The sequence below is a fragment of the Haliaeetus albicilla genome, chromosome 9 (assembly GCF_947461875.1).
Source record: "Haliaeetus albicilla chromosome 9, bHalAlb1.1, whole genome shotgun sequence".
In the NCBI taxonomy this organism is placed as follows: Eukaryota; Metazoa; Chordata; class Aves; order Accipitriformes; family Accipitridae; genus Haliaeetus; species Haliaeetus albicilla.
In genome coordinates, this window is record NC_091491.1 from 22,470,994 (window position 1) to 22,478,918 (window position 7,925).

Sequence of the window (7,925 nt, forward strand, 5' to 3'; positions counted from 1 at the left end):
TATACAATGTACCAGCAGAGACATGAGAACACAGATTTACTAGTGGCTTGGTATGCCATCTTGAGCTTTGACCAATACTTTTGAGTTGCATTTCATTGTGTAACTCCAACATACACAAAAATGCATTATTCAATTTTTAAAAAGGGCGAGGCATCAGGTTCTTCACCTTAATGTGATATCTGTGCTCCCTGTCTCTACCTTGGACTTGTTCATTACAGTACTTGTTTCTATCAAGAATTCATAGGCACAAAGGATTAATATACTGCATGTGAAATCGTGACTGCGTCTATTAAAAAATATGTGAGATTATGTTCTCTGCCTGCATTATGTGTTCTAGAGCTGCTTGCGCATTGCCAAGACCTTCCTGAAATGTAGGCAGCATGCTGCCTCAGTGTGTGCAGCGTGAGAGGAATTTCTGATAAACTGGGTAAGAGGAGACTCCATCGTATGGTGGGAAAAAAAAGCCAACCCTCCAAACAAGAGTGGGAAAGCATGGAAAATTTGGGGTTTGTATAGGTCTCTTCCCTTTCCCTCCTTCCCTCCCTCCCTCCACAGCTCTTTATTTGTTTAAAGAATTTGTATGGTATGTGTGAACTATACAAGTAAAGCCCTCCCCCCTGCCATGTGCTAATGACACAGTTTAAATCACTACCACGTGCTATGTTCTCTGTTCTGTTTACCAGACCATGGTAAACACATGCTAGTAATGTTAAGGGCCTGATATAAACTCAGAAAAGCAAAGAAGATATTTAAACCTGATCTTGAATCTTAGTGCTGGTGTAATACAGATAATTTTGGTTTTGCTGTCTCAGAAAGAGTGGAGAGACTGAATGTCAAAAATGCTTGTCAGTGGGTATTGGTAAAGTAGCAATGTTTCAGATGGTCATGGACTTTTCTGAAGGAAATACTGTTTGTAAAGAGAGCGGAAGAGATCATTTTCTGATGTAAATAGGAGTGCAGGTTCCCTAGCTGACTTTGGTTTCCTAGGTCTCTACAGCTGTCACAGTCAGGATGAAACCGCTGCAGACCTACTACCTGCTGTTCATAGCATTCTCCTGCCTTTCTGTGAAGTGAAATAGGGCCAGAGGGAAAGCCTTGCCTCCCTGCCTGCCCCAGGCTGAGCAGCAGAGCTGTGGCCTCCCCACTGCGAAAAGGCGCTTGGCTTCTTGCAGACAAAGCAAACTGTTTGAAAAGGTCTCCAAGAGCAAAGTAGTGGGGCCAATTGTCACACCATCTTTGCTTAGTGCTGATCATTACTGCGCAGCTTTTATTCTATTAGAAAAGGGTACAATGTTGGTGTTTGACAACATAGCTCTGTTTGCAGAGTTTCAGAGGGAAAGTATGTAGGGAGCCTGGCTTACGTGGTGGGATTAGGCCAGACACAATTCAGATACTGCATGTGAGTGTGTTTTCTGTCTCCCTTTATACCACATTGGGGTGGATATTGGAGATAGCAATCCCATTTCTTCTCATTTTCTTAAAAAAATGGGTAAAACAAGATAAAATTTTCTGAGGATCTGTGTGGTTCTGCAGTTGACAGGGAGACAAAATTAAAGCTAAACTGCATGGCAGTTTTCCCTGTAAACTCAGGTTTCTGAAAGTATACGTTATTCATCCCTCACATATTTTTAGGCCATCAGATATTTAAAGAGCACAGATGTACCTCTGGAATACTTTTCACTCTTTTTTGTGCCATTCTGATTTTTTTTTTTTATATATATAGTGAGATAAGACAGACTTTTTCAGTACCCTTTCAAGAGCTGTTGTAGCGTCAGTCTTGCCAGGATCTTCTAATCCAAAGGTCTCTGAAGTCAATTAACTGAAACTTTCTTGTATCTCAGTGGTCTTTGGATAAGGCCCCAAGTTAGTGAAGGACAGAGCTTGAGTATGTAAGTTCTTGGCTCTTTCAAGATGAAATTGTCCTTACAAACCACTTTTTAGTAAACATATGCTTCTTCAGTGGAAACCCTCCACTGACATGAGACATATTCAGTGTTTGTAATAATACAAGGATTTTGTTGTACAATGTCCACCACTTTTACCTCCCGAGTTTTCCAGAAATCTTCTACTGCATAGTGCAAAGATAAAGGTGGAAAGGAAGAAGTTCTCCATTTGCTGATCTTCTGAAATTGTCAAATGTTGTTCACCATGTGCCTTCAGATTTCTTAGCTGCTATTGACTTGACAAAGTTGGAACTCTAAATTTGAGGGATGTGGTCAGCTACTAGGGTAAAATGATGGAGTTTCTGCTTTCTGATAGGATTAAATCAGAACTGAGGACTTTAAATGACTTAGACTATGGGGGAAGTGAGGAGGCAGTGCAGGATGTGAGCTAGTTGGGGGAAGACAAACAAAATGTTTAACTGTACAGTGTGGATCTCGGATTTTAATAACTTTTTCTTTTTGACTCAGAGAAACTAAGTTTTGTTGGCTGTCTACCAGTTTTGTCTTATCATATTCCCACCACGTAATTGCATGTGTGGTATTACAATGAAATGCTTCCAGGCTTGCTCTCTGGAGCAAATATATAGACTAATGAATAATATAGTTCATGCCTGAATACTCATTCACATGTATAACAGTTCCTCCCTAAACATGGTACAGATGATACTTGTATGAATAACTCCTAGAAAAGTGAAGAAAAAGGCTTACAGAAATTACTTGTATTACAAATAGGTTTTAAGAACATTAGTGAGTTTAGTCTGATTTCTTTTTCATATGTTTTTCTGAAAAAACAAAAAAACCAACAACCCCCCCAACAACAAAAAAACCCTGAGTTAAAACCTGAAAGTTTTCATGGGAACATGCTTGGTTGGATGAAATGTTCAGAAGAAAAAGTTTTCAAGGTCCAAAAGTAAACAGAAATGTATAGTAAAAATCAATAAGACCACTGTAGAATATCTGGTAAGTCAAGACATTCTTCCAGATGGTATTGTAAAATACCTTCTTCCAAATCTTCCTTTTTAGTGTGGAAAATTTGGCCTTTGACCTTTTACAGGTGAGGTGAGTCCCCTGACCAACATAATATGGGGGAGGGAAGCTGTTTCTTGTGAAGCTTTTTGAGTTAATATAAATAATTTAAATGTGAAGGGGACAAAGAGAGGCTAATTCTATAACCAGTTAGTTGTGGAGCTTCTTAGACATGTAGGTATTCAAATGAGGATTCATTCCTTCTCTCATGAATCACTTGTTATTCAGGAAAGCATTCCTGGGAATATGTTTGAATCATTTCATCTTTATAACAAAATAGGATGAAAATATTTTTGAAATATCAGTGTTCTTGCTAGTGTAAAACCTTTGCCTGGTCAGCTCTACTTTCTAAAGAATTCTGGTTTTTGCACTTTGACTCAAAGCCAGACGAGAATTAAAAAAAAAAAAAATCCATACAAAACTGTACTAAGCCAGAATAAAATGCAGGCAGAATTTAATGAGACAATTGCTATAGGAAGCCGCAATTTTTCTTTCCTTGGAATTTAGGGTGGAGTTTTGAAATACTTCATTATACTGAGCTGTAATGTTTTATATAAGTAAACACTACTTTCTCTTCTCTTCCCTCTTAACCCCGGACTCACATTCTTTCTTATGTCTCCTAGAGAAGAAGAGAGGAAGGAGGAGAGGAAAACTTCTCAAGGTTAAGATTTTCTCTCAAGAACTTAACTCTTGGTTTATAAACCATTATTTTACCCTATATATATATATATATAATCTTGCTTAGTTTGGTCTAGCTGTGTGTAGAGTAAGTAATATTAAGTCACCTATGGTTCCTTTACATAGTTTTATCATGTTTTGTGTCTAGACAAGATGATCTTGTTATATGTTATCCAGTGCTTGTGACCAATAAATATACTTTAGACAGCCCACACAGTCTTTGAGAATAGGGCTTGTGAGGCATGTGGGGCTGGGAGAAGAGATGTTTTGTCTCTTTTTGCAACTTGATGGACTTTTGTACGTGCACACGCACAGTGGTAAATGCAGAATATTCTCAGCCCCTGACTTCTCACACTCTACAAGACTCCCAGTCTTTCCTAACCTCAGGTCAACTATAAATTCTAGTTGCTAAAAAGAAGCTCAGGTTACTTACTGCCTAGAATTTGTATGATGGTAATATAGCTAAATCTGATGATCAATTTCATATGCTATGTGGTAAAACTTAAGCCTTCATATGATATCAAGCAATGGCTAGCTGTTTCATCAATGTTCATTTCTGCAGTGAGATCCCAGCTGATTTTCCTGAGATAGGGACTACAGTCAAACCTATGAATAATCTTCCATTCTTACATGCCCATGTTACCATATTATCAGAGCACCCTACAGTTTTAATGCAGCTAAACCCCAATGGTTAGGTAAGTATTTCTATCCTCATTTTACAGATGAGAAAATGAAGCAAAGGGATAAAGGCTTATATCTTCAAAATGTGTAAGTTACCATTTAGTACTAATTTAAGCTAGTACCTTTGAAGTTTTTGCTTAAAATGCTTTTCTGTAGTCCTGCAGCAAGTCTGTTGCGGATCAAGGTTTTGTGAACTTCCTGGGATGGTAACTGAACTTTCTCCTCTGGCTGACATTGTTTTCCTTTGGATCAGGAGAAAGACTGAATGAACATGAACATGATCCATAGTCAAACTAATACCCAGAATGAATCTACTTTGGGACTTCAGCGTGATTAATAGCCACACTGTTTGTATTGGTTGTGGTAGAAGAGAAGTAAGAGGCTGTGTCTTTCGGTGCAGCGCCTTTCTCCCCTGTTAATATTTACTTCTTAATGGAGATCATGATAACTACTGCCCACTTGCTTTTGGTGAACATATCATAATATATTTTCTAGCATTACTTAAGCTAGGATTAGAAGGAAAGCATACCCTCAAATTTCTTGGTGGATTACAAGAATGATTTTGTTTGTTTGTTTGTTTGCCTTTTGATTATGGCTTTAAGGAGCATGCAATCCTATAGAGAATAAGAGGAATGTAAATGTAAATTGTTATTTATACTTCAAGGCAATTTTATGTCCTTAAAGTTCAGCTATTTGTGTTTTCTTCCTTATAGAAATTATGTCTTAATGGCTATGGTAAATTATTCCAATATGTATTCATCTTAGTCTATTTTAGTGCCTCTTTCAAAAGCAAGTAAGAATAAGGTTGTTTTTTCTGGTGTTTGTAAAATATACAACTTACTGTCTCTTTCAGGCAACTGAAAATCACATTCAAGTTTACACAATTATTTTAAATGCCTTACAATGCAGTCTGGTAAGATGCTGATTGTCCTCTAGGTCAGTTAAATTCTCTAGAATGACCAAGTCCACAGCAATCATATTGTATGTACAGGATCAGGACCAAAAATTTGTTTTGTTTCCCAGCTGGATACATGTTAAAACTACCATCTTAATAAAAAGCAGGGGGACACACTGACCCCACACCTGTTCTTGGAAGATTCAGTCTGCATGATGAAGAGACACTGGAAACCAAGACTAACCTTTAGCATTTTGTTTTCAAGCGAGAAACAGGCAGAATCTCTGCTGAGATGTTTGGAAAAAGTGCTTTGTTCAGACTGAAATGTGAAGAAGCTGCAGGTCTCTCAATCAGGCAAGAATTGTCTGGACATTCAGAATCTAAAGGAAAATATGAATCCATTAATCTGATTGAAACACGCTGATGTTGCCTTTGAACAGAGATGCAGATATTGTCACATTTCTTTTAAAATCAGCACAGTCTGAGGTCTTGTGGAACTGGTGATTTTACAAGATAAGGGGTACAGCACATTAGCTCCTTTGGGAGCAAGAGCAAGCTTTGGAACTGTAGCATAAAAAATGCAAAGTTTAGGTATGGTAAAGACATTTTCATTTGAAAGCCAGCCATAGTTCAGTAAAAGCCTCATGCTGAACCTGAAATTTTGCCTTCTCTATGCATCATTCCATTAAAGTTTATGTGAGCATGAAGGCTAAGCCTGTCTAAAATGATTTATTAGATGGAAGTCAAGAGCACTGAAGAAGACTAGAAAGACCAGAATTCATGAGAATAGTCAAACCTAGTAGTATTGAGTTTGGCTGTTTCTTCTAGGAACAATACAGTGCTAATCTCAGGAAACCCTAAAATGCATGCAGGAGCAGAAATACTATGCTAGCTTCTGCTGCTGTTGCTTACATCTGGATGCTAATATTAAGTATGTTATTAAAAAGTGAAACAAGGCTAAGGCCAAGCCCTGGGCTGGCAAGGTATACAGAAGAGTGATGTATGAATCAGTCATAGTTGTTGTGTAAGGAAGAGAACATGCTTCAAGGGCCAAAGGGCACTTTCTCCTTTCTTTTTACTGCTTTCTTAAAGGCAGGGCTCTGGAGTGGGAGTTACAGGATGTTTAATACAGCTGCTGTGTTGTCCTAAATGCTATAATGTGTTAAATGCAAGTTTTCCATCTTTTTGTTCTGTCTTATTTGAAAGCTAATACAAGAATCCAGAGTAAACAGCTGCATGTCAATTCAGGGTGCTGGTCTCATGGTTATCCCAACTGGCAAGTTGGTGAGAGCTTATTAAGACTCCGATATGATTTGGGTTTCCTTTCTAAATGGATTGTGCAGTAACCTCAGTCTCCTGGTGTAGACATAGCTTATAACATTTCTGCACTGTAAGTACTGTAACAGCAACACTACTAGAAATAGGCCATTCTGTATGTGCTATGGCTTTAGCGTGGTTAAATGAAGTGAGGTGGAGATGAAGAAACAAGTGAGGAAACAGGAAATGTATTTCTCCTTTCCCAAAGGACATTCGTGTGTTTTCAGTATTCTAGGTTAAGGAAGACAGTAAATGTAGAGACAGTAAGTGGAGAGTATCTGGAAAAGTCTCGGTGAGAGACTATAAAGCATGCATATTCTCTGTAATGAGATACAAAGTCCCTAAGGATAAAAAGCCACCTTCCTCTTCATGAATGGAACAGCTGTTAAATTTTTGCAGTGTCCAAAAATCAATGATACTCTTGATATCCAAGGCATAAACTCCATACTTTGATTGGACCATCCCATCTTGTGCCTGGTTCAAATTCATTTGTACAGAAAAGGATACTTAAGAGAATAGTTGAATGACACTTTTCCCTTTCATAAAAGCAGCCAGCATGGCCACCATGAAAGAGCATTGAAGTACAATAGATACTCTCTGTAGGAGACCTGGGGCTTCTGTGGCATGCAGTGTGCATGTGTCTAGTGACCAAAATTCTCAAATAGAAGTGATTCTCTTGTGAGCATGATCAGTTACAGTTTTTCTTATGCCATTTTAGTTTGGATAGTAATCTGTACCGCAAACAGTAAAACTAAAAAAGTAGCTGCATAAACGTTCCTCGGTCTAGAATTATATGCTACTCCTCAGCATCCTTTGGAAACAGGTGGCTGCTGTACCCCCAAGACAGTGCTGGCAGACTTGGGACTGACGAGGAAAAGGCAGCTCACAGTTACTTATAAAGGCCATCTTGGCAGCTGTCAGTATTGCTTCAGCTGGGACTTTCTGGAGCCTGCTTCTATGAATATATAACAATTCAATTACGTAATTGCCATTACCAATGTGAATTCAATTTGTCTATATTTTTATACCATAGCATTAGGTCTTAGAATCTTGAACTGGTATGGACTATTCTAATGAATACCGATCTCTCCAGATCTTGAGAGGCAGAAATTAAGACATCAGAAGCACATGGCTTATGGAATAAAGTGAAAAATGGAAGTCATTTTCAGGAAACTTGTTTTGCTTTTAATCCAATGTGGTTTGTGCTGAATAATTTCCTTTGATCACCTGATCCACTAAAATTAAATTAGAGTTCTGATTCCAAGACCTTTTGAGTCAGACTATTTGCGCTTGTTAAAAGTATCAGGGTTTTTTAACTAAAATGAGACTGCTATTAGGGATGGGTTGGGAAAATCATTGCATACTACTCGGACATGTATTTCCTC

General features: G+C 38.1%; 1 long non-coding RNA gene across 1 annotated transcript; it reads left to right on the forward strand.

Moving 5' to 3' along the window:
* Positions 1–325: 325 nt before the first annotated feature.
* On the forward strand, positions 326–5,781 carry LOC138686686 (uncharacterized). The gene is made up of 3 exons (XR_011325977.1): positions 326–427; positions 3,593–3,630; positions 4,582–5,781. It is a non-coding gene; the product is annotated as an uncharacterized lncRNA (long non-coding RNA).
* The last annotated feature ends 2,144 nt before the right edge of the window (positions 5,782–7,925 follow it).